Raw genomic sequence first — 23,987 nt, forward strand, 5'->3', positions numbered from 1 at the left:
ATGCTGATAAATATATTGACTCATCTTTGTTAATAGCCGACATATGCTATTCATGAAGAAACTGGTCAATTATTTACTGTGTTTTAGAAAACACAGAGACATTAGGCTCTTGGCCTACCTTTTGCTTCTTTTCTTTTGATATATGTTTATGTAATTGGTTATGTGTTTAATAACGTGTGTTAGAGCTGGTTTGTGGTCCAGTCGTAGGAATATTTATTTAACTTCAAGTATTTAAATGTAAATCCAGTATTTCGTATGTTCTTGGATATATGTGTGGGCGCGTTGGTTTGAAGACATGGCGCGAGCGCTCTAGCCAATCACAGCGCTCGTGAATGGGGAGCATCGTTTCCGCAGAGGACACGAGGTAGTACGCACAGGACAGGAGGAGGTGCTGGGCGGAGGTCCGGGAGTGCTGGACGCGGAGACGCGGAGGGGACGCAAAGTCGCCGCAGAGACTTGGAGTGTGGAGCCGTTTGCGTGCGGTCGCGAGAGATAGAAGTACTTCGGAGTGCGGACTTGTGAACTTGTGAGATTTCCGAGGTTTCTACAGTGAAGATTTAGTGTAACTTTAGAAGTGAATATCTCGCAAGCTAATTACGTGCAGTAGGAATCTATTGTTTCCCTGTTATTTAGCTTATATTTTACTTAATTGCTGGAACATCGACACCAATAAGTGTTCTGCAGAAGTATACCGCATTCTCAAAAGGACTTCTACTATGGTACTCATCATGTAAAGTCGTTAACATAGTACTTGCTGATTTTATTTAAGTGCAGACTTTCACTTATAAATTTATATGTTACATTCATAATTCGCAATTGCCGAGTTACAGAAACCTCTGGCCGTTCGATATATGTGTGTATTCTTATCGAATAGTGTAGACTCAGCAGCATTTGGCCTGTAATGCGGTAACTTCGTACTCCAACCCCTAGACAACGAAACCAGCCGAAACTTTTAATATCGCAACTTACTATCTGAGGGTGCGTAGTTGTTATTTTAAAGCGCGCTGGCTCTACGCACCCTTCTACCTAATAAAAAACTGCCATCCATTCGTCTGGCTACATGTTCTCTCCACCCGCATTTCACTTTCTTTACGGTAATAATTACGCCTTTGACTCGACCCCACTAGCTGATCCACTTGTTCGTTTCTTTTCTCTCTCTCTCTCTCTCTCTCTCTCTCTCTCTCTGTCTCTCTCTCTCTCTCTCTCTTACTCATTTGCATCTCTCTTTCTTGCTCTCCAGTACGTGGCTCGAAAGATAGCAGGCTAGTGTCTTTAACGTGGGTTTGCTGCAGAATTCTTGAGCATATTCTAAGCTCGAATGGATAAATTTTCCATGAGATAGAAGAGTTTTTGTCCACAGATCAGCACGGTTTTAAAAAAGATTGCTCGTGCGAAACTCAGTTTGTCGTGTGAACCGTGGATGAAGGGTGCAGCCATATTCCATATTCCTATATTTCAGAGATGCGTCTGACACGGTGCCCACTCTAGATTGTTAACGAAAGTCTCCTGAGTTGCCATGGACGGCATCAGAGAACAACGGTCAACGTAGCCTCAGTACTGTCCCGTGGATATGTGACAGGACTGCTCTTGTTCTTAATATAAATAAACTGTAGCATAGGACGAACAACCAACGCCTGCTGTTCGCCGATGACCCTATGCTTTATAGAAAAGCTTCGTTGTTGACTGGCTGCATGAGGCCAGAGGATGACTTAGATAACTTTCAGTTTGGCGTGATGAAAGTTTCCCAAAACGTATAAAAATGAAAATTAATACAGGTGAGTAGGAAGAACAACAATGTAAGATTCGAATACAGTATTAATGGCGTGCAGTTGGACAAAGTTACGTCGACTAACTGTCCAAGCGCAACGATGTAAAACGATATGACCGATTTCGGTTCACCGAAAGAGATTTAGGGAAGTGTAGCCCATGTACGAAGAAGACCGCATATAGAGTACCTATGGTACTCATTCTTCAGTACTACTGAAGTCTTTAGACTCACCACAAGGTCGGATTAAAGGAAGACACAGAAGCAATTCAGAAGCGTGCTGCTGAATTTGTTACTGTTAGGTTGTTTAACACACGAGTGTTACAGGGATGCTTCGTGAACTGAAATGGGAATGAGTACCTTGCCGGTAGACAACGTCCCTTCGGCGAAACACTGCTGAGGAACATTAGAGAACAGTCATTTGCAGCTGACTGTAGAACGATTCAACTGCAGCCAAAGTAGATTTCGCATAAGTCCCGTGGAGAGTAGATAAGAGAAGTAACGGCTCGTACGGAGGAATGTTATAGTCTTTTGTTCGATTTGTGAGTTGGACAGGAAAGGAAATGACTGTTGCTGGTACGAGATACACTCCAACACGCACCATACCTTGGCTAGCGGAGTATGTATCTAGATGGAGTTGAACAGTAAAACCATTGTGCCTATCCCATTGGAAGAATGGAATGATCGCCGCCCTGCTTGTCGGTGACGGTCACTGTGCGCAGTGCAGAACATTGGTTCATCACTGAACACAATACGACACCGTTCGTCAGCAGTTCATTCTTCCCGGTCACAGCACCAGTCCACATGCATGTGTGTGTGTTGTGGTGTTAACCGCAGGTTACGCGTTGTACGATAATGCTCTTGCTGACTCCTGCCTGTTTTACACCCAATGGTTTCGGATGGCAAAGAATTTTTGTGGAAGCCCATTACTTTTTCTCGGGGAGGTGGCGTATCTCCGAAGCTGTTACGATACGGTTGGAGCAAAATACGACAATCCTCCATTGTGGTGGTCGCACGTGATCGACTGAAACCTTGACGAAGAGTATGACCGCTCTCACTTTCCCATGTAGTCCAACACCGGGCCACTGTCAAATCCGGAAACTTCACAAATCGAGATAATGTACAATTCGATCAGCCAGCGGAATGGAGACCCACTACGAAGCCACTTGAGACTATTGCTAATAACATGGTTTCACACTCGTACACGGTATCTCCGTGTTCTTCACAGTAATTACTCAACATATGATACTCTTCACACTACTTATATAGCCCACCAGACCTCGTAAAAACCCTAAACACTAATATTACTAATGCACTACGGTGGTTTTTATAAGTCTAAGAGAGTTGCAACTCTAATCATTTACACATGTACATCCCCGGCGAAGGAGTACACACGGACGAAATTAGACTCAAATCTGACCATGTCTTCCCGGTACTTTACTTTCTTTCAGTCAGTTTACTTTGTTTAGCCACTTGTTAAAGTTATTAGCAAGGCCACACGCCTCGTCACAGTGACACGCGAGCGTATGGACGCAAGCTTACCAACCGAAGGAAGAACTGTCTTCATTAGCTGAAGTCTATAGCTTCATCGTCCGATAGCACATTGGACCGACAGTAGCTTCATTATCTGCGGAAGCAGCCTCTGGATATGAGTACGGCTAGGGCGTCACGCAGCTCTGCAGCTGTTTCCTACCTGCGTTAATAGTTTTCCAGTAAATTGTATCGAAACGGAGTCCTCTGCTTAGCAATTTGTTGATCTGTGCAAAGGAACCACGAAACAATAATAAACAGGAGCCTGTCCGGAGACTTAAAATTAGTACCACTCGTTTATCACTCACATGAAATGACAAAAAATTCATCCCTCTCAATAATATTGAAAAGTTCATAATATTGTGCATTGTAGTCGTACGCATCCTTATTAAAAGTGAGGAACAAATTGTTACACGTCTAGATAGCATAAACAGATTAAGAGCACAATGTGCGGGATAGTGTCTGCGAATGACGCAAAAAAAAATAAAAAATGGTTCAAATGGCTCTGAGCGCTTTGCGACTTAACTTCTGAGGTCATCAGTCACCTAGAACTTTGAACTAATTAAACCTAACTAACCTAAGGACACCACACACATCCATGCCCGAGTCAGGATTCTAACCTGCTACCGTAGCAATCGCTCGGTTCCAGACTGTAGCGCCTAGAACCGCACGGCCACTCCGGCCGGCCGCAAAAAATATTTGGGGACTAAAATCAATAAATTTTCGTTCTGTATATCCAGCACAGAAGCAGTGGTTAAGCTACACTATATTTTCTCGCTTCATATTTCACGAATTGCTGTGTAGTATCGATACATGCAAGAGGAACTGTAATGAACAATGGGTAGAGGAATGACGTCACAGCACATTGGAATAGCGACCGACTCTAGCTTTATTCTCTTCGTAAGCAGCCTCTGGATATAAGTACAGCAAGGACGACTCGTACCTCTCCAGCTATTTCCAACGTGCGTTAATAGTTTTCCAGTAACTTGTATAGAACCAGAGTCCTCCGCTTAGAAATTTCATTCGTTTTCTACTACGTAAATGATTCCAACTACCTTATATGGGGGGAGGGGATGTCAGTTTTCCTACTGACTTTATGTGGCCCGCCATATATAATAAGGCACTTTTCTGTTAGATTGGCATTATGTATGTTTAATGCTCTGGTCTCCATTCCCGCCTGCATCGTCATAAGGATGACTGTTGTTGGTTAACCCCCGTTTTACTGATCGTTCCCCATCAAAAGGACAAGAAAGTCCACCGAAACTCTTTTACGCTCTCCACCACCTTTGACAGGGATACTGGCAGAATAAGAATGATTTCTTGTACTGAAAGACTAGCTTTGTAACATATAGTCAAAATTAAGAAACAGGAAGATTAGAATTCCGTGTCTCTTTGCCAGAAAAAGTCACAAGATCCTAAGCCTGAAAAGTCTTGAGGGCTATTCGGGCTTGTTGAGCTGTGAAAAGAAACCACGAAATAATAATATACAAGAGACAGTCCGCTGACTAGAAATTAGCACCACTCTGATAAAATAAAAATAAAATTCATCTGCCTCAATAATATTGAAAAGTTCATAATATTGTGCATGATACTCCTTATTATAACTGAGGAACAAATTGTTACAAGCCCAGATAGTATAACGAAATCAAATGCACAATGTACGGGATAGTATCTGCGAACTACACAAAAAATATTTGGGGACTAAAACCACTAAATTTTCAATCTATATATCCAGCATAGAATCAGTGGGTAAGCCAGACTATATTTCCTCGCTTCGCATTTCACGAATTGTTGTGCAGTATCGATACATGCATGATAAACTGTAATGAACAATGAGTAGAGGAATGACGTCACAGCACATTTCCACGGAAACCACGCTTAGCATTGTCGTACATCTATATAAGGAAAGACGCTGGGAAGCTTAGGCAGAGTGTCAGAGACAGGTCTCAGAGAGCAGACAGCATGCTGCAGAAGGCGAACGAATTTGGACGACGACGCCGCCGTGTACAAGTCGCTGGAGGAGCAAAGGCCGAGGATGTGGCGGCGTCGATGCTGTTTGCGAACATTACAAAGAAATGGCGTGGTGTGTGAGCACGTACGAGCTCCTACGACTCGCAGTGATCTCTTACTCATGTACTCTCTCTCTCTCTCTCTCTCTCTCTCTCTCTCTCTCTCTCTCTCTCTCTCTCTCTCTTTGTTTCAGGGACTAGCATGTATCTGAGTATGAAGACGACAAGGACGCCTTGAACAAGTCACCGGAAACGCAAAGGCAAAGGAAATGGCGGCGTCGAAGCTGTTGCGAACGATACGAAGGTATGCGTGGTGTATGAGCGCGTACGACCTCGTACGATTCGGTACGCTTTTGCTCATGAAATCTTCTGTGTTCAGAGCCTTGGATTTATCTGAGTAGTACGAAGGAATCGTCGCTGTGCAAGTCACTGGAAGTGCAAAAGCTGTAGAGGCGGCGACGTCGAAGTTATTTTCGAATGGTTCGCAGGTATGTCATGGTGTCTGTACACAAAAGATCTCCCGCCTCAGTTAACTCTTCTTCACCACTGTTTTTTTTTTTTCCAGAGCACTGCAGTTATCTGAGGACGATGACAACGCGGTTTTTGTACCAGTCACTATAAGCGCAAAAGCTGAGGAGGCGGCGGCGGTGTCGAAACTGCGAACGATACCGTGGAGTCTTACCACTCAAGAGCTTCACGATTCCCAAGAAACTTTTGCTCATATATTCACTTTCTTTTTCAGAGTCTTGGATTTATCTGAGTTCGACGACGACGATACCGTGTACACGTCGCTGGATATACAAAACCACCTCAAGAGGCGGCGGCGCCCAAGCTGTTTGCAAACGACACGAAAGTACGTCGCGGCGTCTGACAGCTTTGAGCTTCAGAAGACTCGAGACACGTGGGGGTGGTGGAGGAGCACACTGTACCTAACGAGCTTTGAAGATGGCGGTTGCGATCTGAATCTGAGGATTCAAGGATTCAATATTAATGCAGTCATAAATAAATAAAATAAAACTGATATAAGCAAAATAATTTTGTTCTAACTGTTATAGTGAAAAGACATAGTTTGTCTCCCCAGGGATGCAAAAGTATTTCTTCACACGCTCATAAATACATATAAGTTAGAAAATTGTATTTGTTCTGTCTGCAGTAGCGGTAGACGAATGGGAAGTATACCTGTCCAAGTCTAGACGAATGGGAAGTATACCTGTCCAAGTCTGTCCTGTCTGCAGTAGCGGTAGACGAATGGGAAGTATACCTGTCCAAGTCTGTCCAAGTCTGGACGAATGGGAAGTATACCCTTCCAAGTCTAATTTCTGCTGGTTCGTATTGATCCTGTGAATTCCGCTGCAGCTCATGTATACGATACGCCACACTAACCTATTATCCAACGTGACACAGAACTAATGCGAAGTTGCGCTTCTTAACAACGAATGATCCCTGACACACAATATGGTTCAAATGGCTCTGAGCAATCCTAGACTTAGAACTACTTAAACCCAAGGACATCACACACATCCATGCCCGAGGCAGGATTCGAACCGGCGACCGTAGTGGTCGCGCGGTTCCAAACTGTATTGCCTAGAACCGCTCGGACACTACGGCCGGCGACACAATTTACTTGGAATATGTGAACACTGAACTGTCGAGCGTTTCATGTGGATGAGAACAGGCGTGCCGCCTCTCCTACTCATAGATCAGGAAGTAACTGCCTCCCAGTCAGTGCTGATGCTGCTCACACACAATCGTGCAGTCAGTAGCACTAACTACCAGAACACCGTCACGACAAGAGAGTTGTAAGGATATTCGTGATGACGCACAATGGTATCACAAGACTAACTACCAAGGGACAAAAACGTGTGATGATGTTCCGGAAACAGATCTTCCTAAAGAGGGTTATGGTAGATCAGGCGCATGGAACAACAGCACCTACTATACATACCAGCTTAGGAGAAGACGTGCAGATACAGTGCAGCACATCCCTGCACATCAAAGATACAGCATCACGGAAAAATCCTCGTTACAACTTTTCGGCTCCGCTTGGATCACGGTAGATTCATCTAGCACCTTTGTCATCTGCGATTGACAAACAACTGTACGACTGCGCTGCGGAAGAGAACACCGAACATACCATTTTCAGCTGCCACTGCAGTGCCATGCGGCAATCAGTTTACTCACGTCAGCCAGATGCAACTGAAAATCATGTGCCTATACTTAGGCAACGCACTCTATTTAGCTGGGTTTAGTTTTTAACCTTCCGTCTGGCGCTGTGTTTGTCGCAGCGAGATCGGGTGCGGTATATCAAATTGATCACACCGTTTACTCAAGTGATCATTTATTAAATTCTGTTCACAAAACATATTATAATTCCCAAATAAATTTAAAGAAAGACAAAGATGACATACGAGCACAACTGCAGTATAAATATTCATCATTCAGATTTCTTATCGTCAACGTTGGGCTTTAGTAACAAATGATAAAAACGTCGCTTTTTCATTTGCTTCTTTATTATATTTCACTAATAAAGCACGTTACAAATGACAATAATGTTTACAGAAAGGCTATTATGACACTGGGGCAGAACAAAAATGATATTACAACTCATTTATTTGTTTCATCGTCACGTCTTGACTGTGGTAACAAATGCGGAATTTTTCCGCATTCAGAGCAAAATGGTTCAATGTGTATCAAACAGATAGGCTTCTGACACATTTTGCAACAATATTTCGTCAGTCTTTTTTTTCTGTGCAGGTATTACACCTCCTCCTCTTGATCCCAGTCCCTTGCTCTTCATTTCTGCTTGTGTCTTCTTCCTCTTCTTCTTCTTCACACGTTGCCCTATATTGTTGTAGCTGCAGTTGAAGACCTTTGTGAATTCCTGAGGTGTCCAAGCATCTACGAACCAAGTGATGTAGAACTAACGCATTCTCGTTGTTGCCATAGTAAATTACTTCTGAATTGATTCCACTCATATTGATCATTGCAAAAAATGTGACCATCGGTCAACGGCACATATTTCTTGCTACATTTTATGAAGCGGTCAACTTATCGGTAGTGTCGACTCCACCTTTGCTGCTAATGTAAAATGTTACAATGGATGGCTTCTGTTTATTTCCAGTGTCAGCGTCTACTGAATTATCGTCATGCAAACTTGATGCCAAGATAACACACTTCCCATTTTAGGAACGTAGGAAACTAGAGTGCAGCCTTTCTTGAAGCCAAAAAGTGAACTATGGACAGCCCTGCCTTTATTGGTAGCAAACTCCAGAGGAATCTCACGCTTGTTTTTTTTTCATCGTCCCAACAAAAGAAAGGTTTTTCCTTCTTAGCTCTTCTATCAAACCAACACTAGTAAACCAATTGTCTGCTGTCACATTCCGACCTGACTGATAAATTGGTTCACATAGTCGCAGAACAACATCTGAAGGTTTATTGCTAACGTGGGACAATCCTTCTGGCTGCAACCCAGCGTATATTTCCAGATTATAGAGATAAAATACTTTGGAATCCACAAGAGCATATATGTTAATTCCATATTTGTTTGCTTTGCTAGGTATGTATTGGCGAAAACTGCACCTTCCACGGAAACCTTCACGTTTCTCATCTACTGTAACGTTTTCTCCGAGGTTGTAGGATTTCTGGCAATTCTGTACAAAGAGAGAAAATATTTCCCGAATCGCTGTTATCTTGTCTAATTTTCTCCTTTCATTTCGACCCACACGATTGTCAAATCTAGGGAACCGCATGATGAATTTGAAACGTTTTATGTTCATTACGAGACGATATTTTTCAATTCCATCCCCATCACTTCCCCACAGGTCTTCTAAGCTTTGTCTGTTACTTTTGCTAACACCAGTCAAAAACAGAAGACCAATGAAAGCTTTTAATTCAATAATATATGTAGGTTTTACGTCTCTCTCTTGCTGAAAAGAGGCTTTGATGCTCTCAATATACTGATTGATATACAGAACTATAATCGACAAAATATCGTCATCTATGAGACAATTCCAACAAAGGCGTTCTCAATGCTTTTGCCGCAACTATAGGACCAGGTAACTTTCGAATAATATTGTGGGCCCTGAAACGTACTCACTGCGATGGTGGAACTTTATTCCATTTTGTCTTTTTGTCCCTTCCAGTATAATAATGCTGGCTTTCTTCAAGTACTTCCTCGTCGTTTTTCACTGTCGTTTTCCTCTGTTTCTGAATCTTCCTGCCGAATTTCAACTGCGTCATCACAATCTGTGTCTATTTAATCTTGACAGTCCTCTTGAACTTGATCATTATCCTCTTTGAATAACATTTTTTGTATTTCTGCGACATGTTTTGCGTCAAGGAGGTTGTACGTCTTACTGTAGCCTGTCATGATCAAGTGCCTCACACCTAAAATGATAAAATTCCTATAAAATAACGCAGTCAGGCGCAGTGTACCAATTTGATACCTGATACTCAAACATTCTTAACTGTCGATTAAACGGTCCAAAACGAAAATAAGTGCATTACACATTGTATATTAACATTGTACTACTTACTAAGTTATGTTGATAACCAAAGAAATGAATTGTTGAAATTTAACACGAACGGGCGCTGTGTATCAAACTGATCAATCAGCACATATATCGACAACAGAGCAGTCGTATCGACACTGAAGCACACAACAATGACAAGCGTTGGGAAAAGGCTAGCTACTAGCGAGTAGGCGTCAGTGCTGCCACTCGTTGACAAATAATTCACAGTAAACTCCGAGGTGTATCAATCTGAACAGCCGCGCCAGACAGAAGGTTTAGGAGAGAGTTGTGGGTTTCTCTCAATATATATGTATATACTCAAGATTTTTTGTAACATCTGGCTGACGTATTACCCTGAGAGCAATAATCCACTCTTCCGTCGAAATAACCAAAAGTTACTTCCTAAACAAAGTGTACCATAGTAATGGGCTTAGCCGGCCGCGGTGGTCTCGCGGTTCTAGGGGCGCAGTCCGGAACCGTGCGACTGCTACGGTCGCACGTTCGAATCCTGCCTCGGGCATGGATGTGTGTGATGTCTTTAGGTTCAGTTAGCTTTAAGTAGTTCGAAGTTCTAGGGGACTAATGACCACAGCAGTTGAGTCCCATAGTGCTCAGAGACACTAATGGGCAGATAATATCTACACACAACAGTTCATTGTCCAAATAGTTACTTTTGATCTACTACATCATCTATCGATATGTACTGAAAATTCTCCCCTCGAGTTCATTAAAATAAACTACTCAGGTGAAAGGACTTCTTCGAAACTCCGTAACTAAGTCTCATTGTAATGCATAAGCTTAAAATTAGGCTCGAAGGTGCCTACACCGTTTCTGTGTAGGAGTGAAGAGCATCTCGCCCTGTGACATTACCATCGAAGGCACTTCAAAGAGCAAGGTGTCACCAGACACGAAAAGAGGCAACAGGTCAGAAGTTCACGTTACATGTAAGTTGGGTTAATGATGTCACACTGGCACTAAATATGACTGCGATTCGGCTCAATGCTACCGTAGACGTGTCGCACTGTGGGATGGTCGTCACAACCTTCCGTTAACCTCAATGCACCCCTTATGTTGACGCCACAGCTTGAGGACACTCAGCGTTGAAAGCACGCAGTTTTCTTATAAGTTGTGGAGGAAAACATTTCAGATACGTCACCGATCAAAAATAAATAATAAAAAACTGAAAGGCTCTCTGGAAGCGGCATATAGATCGTCAATGAAATCACTTCCCTCCTCTGGGCGTTGATTCTGCATGTTTCACCGTCGAAAACGACACTCCCTAATGTGATGAGCAACAGGACGACGTCCTTGACTATATTCGACGCTGCTGATACTCCCAGACGTTCCAGCCCCTCTCTAAGGACATTGTCGGCATGCATCCCCATTGAATGTGGTTCCACCCCATTGGAGTGCAACGTGACAGCAATGAATGTGAGGACGCCACTGAAAAGACTCATAAACTGTATGGTATTAGAGGGACCCTTTACCATTGTATTCATGCATGTGTCAATCTCAGGCTCCACTGTGATCAATCCATAGGAGAGGATGAAACAGGAATGCTGAAAAAGCATTATCACACTTTGCTGCTTCGGATCAGGTTTTAACTCCGTCAAATGATTTTGAACAGTTCTTATTGGTTCCAACTTGTACACGATAGCAAAAAATACATATTTGACATTCTGTTTCAGCACATATGTCAGACATTAAATCCTCAGGCACGAATACATGTCATCGTCAAAAATAAGTCTTTTCCCTGTATAAATACAGTAACGCCATACGAGTGTGAAGCACTGTGCATTGTGAAATAGTGTAAATTACGTGAATTGTTACTAATGTTAACATTATTCACATTGTCACAAAATAATGTTCTAATATGCTGTTGACGTGTGAATATCTGTGCATCTGTCACAGAGAGTATATTTGTGCGACAACAGGTATTATGAGCTTCGTATCGTAGCTTTTTTTTACACCTATTGACAACACACAGCATTGCAGGTGTCGATATAGGTGCAGAGTAGCGTAAAAATATTTACTTTATCTCTTCAAAAGGTCTCACACTCATATAGAATCATGGAAACAGGAATTTTGCATAATACTTTATTTGCCTTTACATTATCATTACCGTTGAATGCCACAGTTCCAGGAGACCCTAATCCATGGTAGTCTACAATCACTCATCTACTCATGTTTAAAAATGTTTAGTCTTATGTGGCTAAATAGCGAAAAATTGCACCCACTGATAGCTCATCTCCCTGCCCACGTAGGACGCGAGGGATGAAATAGCAGTAATGAAAAAAAAAATTAAACTCATGAACAACATAGAAGACACATATGCCCGTCAATGATACAACCAAAAGTGGACCAAACAAATTTTAACACTACGTCACAGGACGCTACCTCTTAAATATGTATTTTCCATATTTGTTGCGCTGCCCTGTTGGCTGTATCACTGGCAAGTGTTTTGTGGCTTCTTTGTTTTTTCACCAGGTGCAGAGTATATGCAAACAAAACAATATCTAAGATATCTGTTGCCATGTTCTGTATGAGTATTCACGTCAGTGTAACATGTCTGACAGAATCAATACATACGGGAAGACGGCCCTAGGATCTTTCTGTGCGTATGCACCATATTATCCGAACTCATGCAGCACTTAGCGAAAGCTATGAACAGCAGGGTAACGGATAGGGAACCACTTGCGCGTGACACGTTGAGAATATCAGGGGACGAGAAGCGTGTCCGGATGACCGAGTCGGTGAAATCTATAGTTATAGTGAAGAGAAGTGACTCACGGCCCGACATAAATTTTCAACGTTTACCAATGAGCTATTTCGTTTCCTGTAGGTGGCTGGTTTCTTGATTTCTCTAAATACTGTCCTCCACACTGCAGCTGAATCATCAGTTGTGTCTGTTCTGTGAGATATATCAATGTAAGCATTATGTTGTTTTAGTAGAAAGGTCTACATAACATATACAGGGTGTTACAAAAAGGTACGGCCAAACTTTCAGGAAACATTCCTCACATACAAATAAAGAAAAGATGTTATGTGCACATGTGTCCGGAAATGCTTAATTTCCATGTTAGAGCTCATTTTAGTTTCGTCAGTATGTTCTTCCACCTACGCTCAGTGGAGCACGTTGTCATCATTTCATACTCAACCTGTGCTGCTAGAACATGTGCCTTTGCGATTACGACACAACATGTGGTTCAAGAACGATGGAGTTCCTGCACATTTCAGTCGAAGTGTTCGTACGCTTCTCAACAACAGATTCGGTGACCGATGGATTGGTAGAGGCGGACCAATTCCATTGCCTCCTCGCTCTCCTGACCTCAACCCACTTGACTTTCATTTATGGGGGCATTTGAAAGCTCTTGTCTACGCAACACCGGTACCAAATGTAGAGACTCTTCGTGCTCGTATTGTGGACGGCTGTGATACAATACGCCATTCTCCAGGTCTGCATCAGCGCATCAGGGATTCCAAGCGCCGGAGGGTGGATGCATGTATCCTCGCTAACGGAGGACATTTTGAACATTTCCTGTAACAAAGCGTTTGGAGTGACGCTGGTACGTTCTGTTGCTGTGTGTTTCCATTCCACGAGTGATGTGATTTGAAGAGAAGTAATAAAATGAGCTCTAACATGGAACGTAAGCGTTTACGGACACATGTACACATAACATATTTTCTTTCCTTATGTGTGAGGAATGTTTGCTGAAAGTTTGGCCGTACCTTTTTGTAACACCCTGTTACGATCGCAAGTTCGAATCCTGCCTCGGGCCTGGATGTGTGTGATGTTCTTGGGTTAGTTAGGTTTAAGTAGCTCTAAGGCCTAGGGCACTGATGACCTCAGACGTTAAGTCCCATAGTGCTCAAAGCCAACAGATTCAATAAGCATTGTAAACATAAAGATGTTATGCCAAATTACATAAATCTAATGAGCAAAAATAGTTCAAAAGCAACGAACGTTGCCATACATGCCGGTAAAAATACCTGACTGAAACACGAAATTAAATCACGGACATTAAACTAAGAATTATACAAAATTCACCTTCAACTAGCACAAAAATTAAACAGTCCGGCTATGTCTGCTTCCACTGTAGAAAACGTCGATCGATGCACATGCAGAGCTATGAACATACTGCGACTAAAGCATAATCAGCAAACTTAAAATCTCGAACTGCACCACACAAAACCCCATAACAGCAAACACATTCACACACACACCATTTCCATCCCACTGTGGTCAACCTTACAGATATGAGACTACATAAAAACGAAACAGGTATAAAACACTATGTTTACTCACCAACAGATGAAAAAGTGATACAAGTTCTCCCGAGAGAATATGAATATATTCTCAATTTAGAAAAAAGAAACAAAAACAGTATTGTTAAGACAGGGCTAACTAGGGAGTTAATTAAAGAAGAAATTAAAAACATAGCAACACAGATTAAAGATGAAACCATCAAACTGAAAAATAATTGTGATCAAATGTAGCTTATAAACCTGAAGGAAAAGCTGCAAGCAGATAACGTCATTACAACAAAATCTGACAAAGGTAATAGAGTTATCCTCATGAAAATAAGAGAATATACAGAAAAAACAGAAGTAGTCATCAGCAAAAACATCCATGAAAAAGTTACAGTCAAATTCAAATAACAGATTTCAAACACAATGTAAAAACACATTCAAAAACATAGAGTATACATTTACATACAGAGAAAAACAGACTTTTATACAAAGGAACCCTCAAGCCCCCAACATGAGAGGTCAAAAAATGCCCATAAAGAAAATTATCCAGTCCATCTAATACTAAATTTTTGAGCAGCTCCTGCATATCTACTAGCAAAAAAATGCAGTCACTGCTCGCCCAGTATTATAGACTAGAAAGTGATAGAACAATCAGAAAAAACACTCAACTGTCAGAACATATTATAGACAGTAAAATCCCAGAGACAACAACATTTCTCTCCTCTGATGTGGAAAGTATGTACAGTTGCATCCCTATTAATGAAACCATAAAAATAATCCAAGAAAACCTGAAAACACACAGCCAGCTACCTGTTACCTCTTTAACTCACAGATGAAACAATAATGTTATTACAGTTATAACACAACAAAATTATTTTGAATTCATTTAACAATATTGCACACATGAAGAGGGTTTACCCATGGGTTCACCTATTTCAGGAACATTAGTCAACATTTGCATGAATCGTATAGAAAAATCAATATTTGAAAACTTAATAATAAAAAAAGCCACAACGTCATCTACTGGTACAGTTATATGGATGACATAATATGCATGACAGACGAATCTAAAAATAGAATACAACAACTACTGAAAGATATGAGTACTGTATACAGAAACACAAAGTCTACATAGAAGAAGTACAGGAAAAATCAATTAACTTTCTAGATAAAACCATAGGAAAAGACAACAATAAACACAAATTTGACATATACAGAAATCGCACAACGACTGACATTATCTTAAATGCAACTTCAAACCACCCACAGAACCACCACAAGCTGCAATCAGATATGTTAAACAGGCTGATCAAGATCCACCTAAACACTTCTGATTCCCACAAAGAGCTAGTCATCATAAAACATATACCATTGTAAATGGACACAAAGCAACAATGGTAGATACACTAAAAAATAAAGAGATGAACAATGAAAAAACTAACGAAACCACACCAACTCATAAAACGTGTTCCAGAAGAAAAAAAAGGATGCAATGACTTTCCACAACAAATTCACACATAAAATAGGTAACATAATCAAAAAACAAGGCATAAACATTGCTTACAATACGAACAATTCCATGCAAAAGCACATCCCAGAATTGAAATCAAAACCAGACAGCTACCAACAATCTGGTCTCTATCAACTCAGTTGCAGAGATTGAGAGAAGATATACAATGGAATGACTGACAGGACATTCAATACAAGGTATAAAGAACACATCAGAGCATTTAAATGCGGTTCATGTCATTCTACATTTGTACATAATCCAAAACAAGAACATTATAGACCAACCGATATTGAAAAAAATATTAATATCTTAAAAATCAATAAAGAGAGACACTTCCTCCACTTCACAGAAAGTTCCCACATAAAAAATTAAAACAAAAGAAACAGTTGCTCAATTACAAAAAAAACGAAAATCAGATTCTACATAAAATAATTGATGAAACTACATTAAAAGAAAATAGCCTTTTCAATCCTTCACCCCCTCTCACTACCAACCCTCCCTCCCCATCGCCCCCCCTCACATCTTCATTTCACATGAAATTCCTCGATCGATATTCCTTACCTACTCTTACACAGTACATAAATACACAGAAATATAATTACATAAAATTACACACATACAATAATCTAATCTAGAAATTAAAAAAAAATGTAGGTCAAAGATAAAGTCGTGGAAACGTTACAAAGTTGATGAAATTACGTTAAAATGAAAGTAGCCTTTTCCCATCCTTCAGTCCCTCCAACTCTCCCATACACATCCCCACTCACAATTTCATTTAACTTCTCACTCCTGACCTTCTACTCTAACTCACACTCAATCACACTTCTATTCACTTATGACCACACATCTTGGTTTCTCCCTCTCCTACACAAAAAGCAACTCCATCGATATTCTTTCCCTACTCTTACACAGTACATAAATGCACAGAAACGTAATTACATTGAGTTACACATATATAATAATCTAATAATAAAAGAATGTTGCAGGTCAAAGACAAAGTTGTGGAAAGGCTGTGTTTGCAACACTGCAAAACACAAACTACAACATATACTTAGAAGTACAAAAACAAACAGAATACAATGGTGCCGTCCGCTGTGGCCGAGCGGTTCTAGGCGCCAAGTCTTGAACCACGCTGTTGCTACGCTCGCAGGTTCGAATCCTGCATCGGGCATGGATGTGTGTGATGTCGTTAGGTTAGTTAGGCTTAAGTAGTTCTAAGTCTAGGGGACTGATAACCTCAGATGTTAAGTCCCATAGTGCTTAGATCCATTTGAACCATTTTTGAATCCAGTGGTGCGCATAAAAAAGTGCTATGAAAAATATAAGAAATGCGTAGTGCTGCCGAACAACTAAAAATAGACTAAAATTATCAGTGTCTAACGCAGAAAAACAGCCATGTGCCAGCAGACGGCATCGCCAGATGTAAGCGAGAAATCAATCCAAAAACACCGTAATTACAAATCATCTAATTCTTACCGAACGGTTTTCCGCTCTAAAAGCAATTCAAAGTGTAAATAACTTAATAACAGACCACTGATGATGCTTTACTTCAATACTGGGAACGCATCTGTTGAAGAAAATAACGCATTTTTGTGCTTTCAACCATAGAACAAAATACCCTCATCAGTTACGGAGAAACTGCAAGCAATATGACTATAAAAAAGAAGAATTAAACGTAAGCATTTATTTTGGGTGTTAGCAAGTGTTAACTTTTGCCACAGCTCATGATTCCTTATTGCGTTTTAGACAGGAGTATTACCAATGACTATCCTATCATAGCTTACGGCTTCTTCTCTAATAAATGACTTCCAGACTATGTGGATCAAGGTGTCGATTGCTCCACATTCACAAGTATTTGTGCTGCATTGGCCAATTTTAAAACAGTAGTTGGGATATTGCCCATGTCCCGGTAGGCAGTATCTAGCGCAAAAGTTTCTTACTCATTGAAACTGTTTGTCGAACGGGAACTCGAACCTGGAGCATTTGCCTTTTTCAGGCAAGTGTTCTACCCACTGAGACATCCAGGCTTGACTCACGACTCGCCCTCGCAGGCTTACTTCCGCCAGTACATCATCTTCTACCTTTCAAAGTTCACAGAATTTCTCCAGTATACCTTGTGGGACTAGCCCTCTTGCAATAAAGGATATAGCGCAGACATGGCTAAGCCACAGTCAGTTTCTTTGTCCAGGCCACTTCATCTACATCTACATCTACATGACTACTCTGAAATTCACATTTAAGTGCTTGGCAGAGGGTTCATCGAACCACAATCATACTATCTCTCTACTATTCCACTCCCGAACAGCGAGCGGGAAAAACGAACACCTAAACCTTTCCGTTCGAGCTCTGATTTCTCTTATTTTATTTTGATGATCATTCCTACCTATGTAGGTTGGGCTCAACAAAATATTTTCGCATTCGGAAGAGAAAGTTGGTGACTGAAATTTCGTAAAAAGGTCTCGCCGCGACGAAAAACGTCTACGCTATAATGACTTCCATCCCAACTCGTGTATCATATCTGCCACACTCTCTCCCCTATAACGCGATTATACAAAACGAGCTGCCCTTCTTTGCACCCTCTCGATGTCCTCCGTCAATCCCACCTGGTAAGGATCCCACACCGCGCAGCAATATTCTAACAGAGGACGAACGAGTGTAGTGTAAGCTGTCTCTTTAGTGGACTTGTTGCATCTTCTAAATGTCCTGCCAATGAAACGCAACCTTTGGCTCGCCTTCCCGACAATATTATCTATGTGGTCCTTCCAACTGAAGTTGTTCGTAATTTTAACACCCAGGTACTTAGTTGAATTGACAGCCTTGAGAATTGTACTACTTGTCCAGTAATCGAATTCCAACGGATTTCTTTTGGAACTCATGTGGATCATCTCACACTTTTCGTTATTTAGCGTCAACTGCCACCTGACACACCATACAGCAATCTTTTCTAAATCGCTTTGCTGCTGATACTGGTCTTCGGATGACCTTACTAGACGGTAAATTACAGCATCATCTGCGAACAGTCTAAGAGAACTGCTCAGATTGTCACCCAGGTCATTTATATTGATCAGGAACAGTAGAGGTCCCAGGACGTTTCCCTGGGGAACACCTGATATCACTTCAGTTTCTGCCACTAAGTTTCATATCAGTACATATTCCACTGTGGAGCGAAAATTAATTCTGGAAACAATACTCCGAGCAACGGCTCAGGCACATATCCGTAATATGTTTTCCTCTAAGAGGCTTACTTCTGCAAGATATTCAGGAGAACTCACGTGAAGTTTGACATGTAGTAGATGGTCTACTGGCAAAAGCTGAGCTATGCGGGCGGGTCGTTAACCGTCTCAGTAGGCAGAGCATTTGCGCACGAAAGGCAAAGAGCCCAGATTTGAGTCCAAGTTTGAAATCAGCGCTCACTTAGCTACTGAGTGAAAATTCGTTTTTTGTTTATAGGTCCCTTGATCGGAGACAAGTACGATACTCTTAATCTTTCTTTTATGTTAAGAGGGAAGGAATATGGTCTCCTCCCCGTTTCTGACCCGTATCAGAATCTTGCATTATCTCTGTCCTCGGCGTGCCCAATATCTCCTTTACTTTGTCATATTCACGCTTTTTGGGCCAATACTGTGCACCACTGCTTCGCCCAGCCTTGTACCATGTTAGTAAGCTCAATGTTACTATGAGCACCCCAATCGGCGTTGCTATGTAGCACTGGGCGTCAAACTGCTTCCCGAATCAAGTATTCGTTTGGCCCGCTTTTCTCGGCCGTGTTTTACAATAATATGAATTTAGAAACCCCAGAAACGTCAACTAACCTCAGCAACGGCTTAACAGAGTAGATTCCACTCTCTGTAATACTTAGAGAGACAAGTAATATTTGAAGATATTCTTAATTATAACTGTTGTTAGTTCGTTCGGCCGTGAGCTTACCATAGGGTAGAAAAACAAATAGCACAGTTCCTGTGGTGTAAATGGCGTGTGAAAGGGAGTGTTTTGTTTATTTCCCTTCTTGTACTGACAGCTCACGTGCGTGCGCTAAGTATAAATCTTGACATGGAAGTAACATTGATTCGTGAATGTCATTATTGAGACGGTTATCGTCAGATGGGGCTCATGTTCTTAGTGAGGGATATGAAATTAAATTAAGGCTGTTGAAAGACGTTGACACTAGCGGAAGGAAAACGAGATTCAAAGCATTTAGTAAATATTTGCGATTGTTTCTCATATTGGATAGGTCATTTAACTATAATAAAGTTACTGCTCTGAATCGCTTAACAATATGGTCACACAGAGATCACGACAGTGTCACAACTTTGGGGTTGCTGAGGGTCACAGCAACATGAAGCAGAGAACAGTCAACAAGAAGTGTTGCGAATGGTACCGGCTTTTAACGATAAGTCTAAAGGGCTGGCGGCCGCCGTACCGTGCCCTTACTGTACATACTGTATTCAGACTTATAATATACTAATTTATATAGGTTATCAATTAATAACAAGATCGGTACAGATGTGGCTCTAAGTGCAGCCTACAGTCTCATTATTGACTCTTGTGCAAAAACGTATGGCTACCATCGCCCTAGTTTGTTGGTCTTCAATACATGTTACATGTTTAATTGGAGTACTTAGATATCGTTTGGCATGCGACGTCTTGTGGTTAAATATTCTTGAAAGTTTTTTTTAACGTGTGCATTTCACATGAGAGAGTTTTTATTTCCTTGCACTGTTTGGAACGTTTTTGAAGAATTTATAAATACTTACAAATATGTTCAGATGTGCGTGAATTTCTAAGTGACCAAACTGCTGAGGTCATCGGTCCCTAGACTTACATACTACTCAAACTAACTTATGCTAAGAATGACACACACTCGCACCCATGCCCAGTAGAGGACTCAAACCTCCATCGGGAGAGGCCGCGCAGTCCGTGACAAGGCGCCTCAAACCGCACGGCCACTCCACGCGACAAATACTTACATGTCAGCACGAATTTCGTTACTGCTGCTACTTGATTTTTCTTTGCCTTACAAGTAATCCTAGCTTCTTCTATTTATGACTGTTGTATTGTCCTTTATTTGCCAAATTGTAAATAATATATCGAATCGCATCACAATGTACAAATTCATTTGCGACAAACCAGTCTCCCAGAAGATATTACATGTCTTAAATGTCTGACAGAGGGTTCATCGAACAACTTTCACACTCTTCGTCTACGTTTCAACTGTCGTATAGCATTTGTGGGAAAAACGTATACTTAAATATTTCCATGCGACCTCTGAGTTCTCTTATTTTGTTACGATGATCCCTATGTACATGTGAGTCAAGGGAATGTCTTAGCATTTAGAGAAATAAGTTGGAGATAAAAACTTCGTGAAAATATCTTACCGCAACTAAAAAAGACCTTTAATGACTGCCACCCCAATTCATGTGACATATCTGTGACACTCTCTCCCCTATTCCGCTATTACTGTCCACCTTTCACCTTTCTCTATGTTCTCAGTTAGTTCTCTCTGGTATCGACCCGATAACGAACAGCATTATTCTGGTATAGAACGGACTATCTTAGTGTAGGAAATTTCTTTAGAGAGTTTGTTGCATCTCTGGTTCGCTTTCCCCACAACATGACCTATGTGTTTTGTATCCCGACTGAGAGCCGGCGCGTGGGTAAGGAGCAGGAGCAGGAAAATTACATCGATACTGCAGTGAGTAAAATCGGTTTACTGGAGCAAGAAGAAAATATAACTTTGTACAGATGGGAAGCCTTAGACACGTCGTTTGTAGAGCAAAGCTGAAGCGAAATTTACCGGCTGGCTGCATCTGATGAAATGGGCGAGGGAGTAATGATGCTCGTGGAGCTGCACAGCACCAGCTAGAGGGCGCGGTCGTCGGTGCCTCGTGGTAGTGCCAACCTTTGAAACCATGCCGTGGCATCATTGGTACCACAATGTGGTCGTTCCAATTTAAGTTTTTCGCAACTGTATACTTAGGGAATACAGTTACGACGAACTAGGCATTTTTTCAACTGATAGATTTAGATTTGTGCAATTTATCGCGTAACAGAAATTTAGCAGATTCTTTTCAGTACTCATGTGGATGGCTTCACATTTTTCAATATTTAGAGTCATTCGCCTCTATTGCCACCATACAAATGTCTTTTCTAATAATTTTATAATTGGTTTTGGTCTTACGATGATCTTACAAATAAATTAAGAGTTCTGCTAAGATTGTCTCCTAAATCATTTACATAAATTAGTAACACCAGAGAGACAATAACATTTCCTCGGACTATTCAAGATATTACTTCCATTTAACTCGATGATTTTCCGTCAATTGATACAAAATGTGTCATCTGTGACATGAAATGGCAAAGGAAGTTTCGGAACAGGTTCGAATGGTTTAAATAGCTCTGAACACTATGGGACTTAACATCTGAGGTCATCAGTCCCCTAGAGCCTAGAACTACTTAAACTTAACTAACTTAAGGTCATAACACTCATCCATACCCGAGGCAGGATTCGAACCTGCGACCGTAGCGGTCACGCGGTTCCAAACTGAAGCGCCTAGAACCTCCCGGCCACACCGACAGGCCTACGGAACAGGGATGATATCCCTAGGCAAGTAGTCTGACTAGTAGATACTTGTGAGGAGCAGTATCAAAAGCCATCTGGATATTTTGAAATATTGGATGAGTTCGATATATCCTGCGAAAGTACTCATTACTTCGAGCGAATAAAGATCTGTATTTTATGAATCCATGCAATGTATCACTAGACAGTTTGCTTCAATTTAGATCATAATGTTCGAACATAGTATATTTTTCAGACTCTTACTGCTAATTTACGACAGTGTACGGGTCTGTAATTCACTGGATATTTGTTGTTTCATTTTTTAGTATTGATGTCAACTTCCCAGTCCTTAGGTACGGATCTTTTATCGAGCGAGCAGATGTATGTGAGTGATAAGTATGGCCCTAATATATAAGCATATTCGGAAATACCCGGTTTGGTATACAGTCAGGACCGGGAGACTTGTCTTTATTAAGTGATATAAGCTGTTTCGCTATACTGAGGATACCTACTTCTAAATTACTCATATTAGCAGCTGCTCTAGCCCTGTATTTTGGAACATAAACACGTCTTCTTTGGTGATTATAATTAAAGTTAAGCCTTCAAAACGCTGAAGAAATAACACCACTGGTCAGAATGACGTCAAATTGCAACGGATTATAATCGGAGAAGGGGAAAACGTATGGCAGAAGGAAAATAAATAGTTACGAAATGTAGCAATAGATGGCGATGTAAGCATCATAATTCAATAGTGTTCGACTACAGATGACAAATTTTTACTTATAATCCATCTTGATTGCAAAAAGGTTTATTCACATTACCGGTTTCGGTTCCTCTGTTTTGAAAGGAGGATGTAAGATGAACATCAACAAAAGCAAAAAGTGGATAATGGAATGTAGTCAAATTAAGTCGGGTGATGCTAAGGGAATTAGATTAGGAAATGAGACACTTAAAGTCGTAAAGGAGTTTAGCTATTTGGAGAGCAAAATAACTGATGATGGTCGAAGTAGCTAGGATATAAATTGTAGACTGCCAATGGCAAGGAAAGCGTTTCTGAAGAAGAGAAATTTGTTAACATCGAGTATAGTTTTAAGTGTAAGGAAGTCATTTCTGAAAGTATTTGTATGGAGTGTACCCATGTATGGAAGTTAAACATGGACAATTAATAGTTTGGACAAGAAGAGAATAGAAGCTTTCGAAATGTGTTGCTACAGAAGAATGCTGAAGATTAGATGGGTAGGTCACATAACTAATGAGGAGATACTGAATATTATTGGGGAGAAGCGACGTTTGTGGCACAACTTGACGAGAAGAAGGGATCGGTTGCTAGGACATGTTCTGAGGCATCTACATCTACATCTACATCCATACTCCGCAAGCCACCTGACGGTGTGTGGCGGAGGGTACCCTGAGTACCTCTATCGGTTCTCCCTTCTATTCCAGTCTCGTATTGTACGTGGAAAGAAGGATTGTCGGTATGCTTCTGTGTGGGCTCTAATCTCTCTGATTTTATCCTCATGGTCTCTTCGCGAGACATACGTAGGAGGGAGCAATATACTGCTTGACTCTTCGGTGAAGGTATGTTCTCGAAACTTTAACAAAAGCCCGTACCGAGCTACTGAGCGTCTCTCCTGCAGAGTCTTCCACTGGAGTTTATCTATCATATCCGTAACGCTTTCGCAATTACTAAATGATCCTGTAACGAAGCGCGCTGCTCTCCGTTGGATCTTCTCTATCTCTTCTATCAACCCTACCTGGTGCGGATCCCACACTGCTGAGCAGTATTCAAGGATTGGGCGAACAAGCGTACTGTAACCTACTTCCTTTGTTGTAGGATTGCATTTCCTTAGGATTC

The sequence above is a fragment of the Schistocerca gregaria genome, chromosome 1 (genome assembly GCF_023897955.1).
Source record: "Schistocerca gregaria isolate iqSchGreg1 chromosome 1, iqSchGreg1.2, whole genome shotgun sequence".
Taxonomy (NCBI): Eukaryota; Metazoa; Arthropoda; class Insecta; order Orthoptera; family Acrididae; genus Schistocerca; species Schistocerca gregaria.